We start from the raw sequence: 833 nt of genomic DNA, 5'->3' as shown, positions 1-833 counted from the left end.
AGAGAGATATAATAGATATACAGTTAGGAGAGATATTTGGATAATCGTGTTTCATTCAGTTACGGGTATTATAGGATCCCCGTGACAAATTGTGTCTCTTGTTGTCCACAATTAGAGGGCTGGTATGTTAAGGCCAAACTTTACATTTATGTAATATATATATTTCTTTGTTTATTATGCGTGCACGTCTTTGTTTACGTTTATGACGTCATGGTAATTCCATCACGTCATTCTTTAGTTAATGTTAATTTCTTTGTCTTTCTGTTAGTTAATTCCAAAAGATGTTTGTGGTACGCCGACATATCATACGGTATGTATAAATATTTATAAATTAGTTTAAAATGTTTAAATAAAATATTGCTTATTGTTATATATAGGAGAAATAAGCCTATACATATATAAATGTATATGTATTAAATGGTAGATGCACTGTATTACTTATATTGCCATACATGTGCTAAAGATAGATTATTCTTTCATTTGATTGTTGCGACATGCGTGCATTGGATGTTTGTAATGTCATAGAGGTTATGTTAGCTCAACAAATACTATTATTGTATAAATCAACAATAGGTATTTATAGTATATTTTGTATATTACAGTCAAGCTGTTGCTGTCGGCAATAAAGGTTTCCAAATGATATGGCTCAGCACTGATGTTTAAATGACGTCCCACGCCGTTATAGCGCCGTGCAGTGCCAGATGCCCGTCGCTGTCACTGAATATTGAGCAGTTAATAAAATATTGTTGATATTATTAGAACTGTTAGATTACTTGTACCGCTATGGATTTAGTAAGAGCTTTCGTAGACAGGTTTTTAGCCGACTTGATAAA

At 32.4% G+C, this 833-nt stretch overlaps 1 long non-coding RNA gene across 1 annotated transcript; it reads left to right on the top strand.

Annotated features, from left to right (window-relative positions):
• The first annotated feature begins 223 nt into the window (after positions 1-223).
• On the top strand, positions 224-747 carry LOC121366866. The gene is made up of 2 exons (XR_005957242.1): positions 224-310; positions 603-747. It is a non-coding gene; the product is annotated as an uncharacterized LOC121366866 (long non-coding RNA).
• Positions 748-833: the final 86 nt, after the last annotated feature.

Source organism: Gigantopelta aegis, unplaced genomic scaffold, assembly GCF_016097555.1.
Source record: "Gigantopelta aegis isolate Gae_Host unplaced genomic scaffold, Gae_host_genome ctg7551_pilon_pilon, whole genome shotgun sequence".
Taxonomy (NCBI): Eukaryota; Metazoa; Mollusca; class Gastropoda; order Neomphalida; family Peltospiridae; genus Gigantopelta; species Gigantopelta aegis.
Note: the sequence above shows the minus strand (reverse complement) of the source record. Positions and strands in the feature narration are given on the sequence as shown.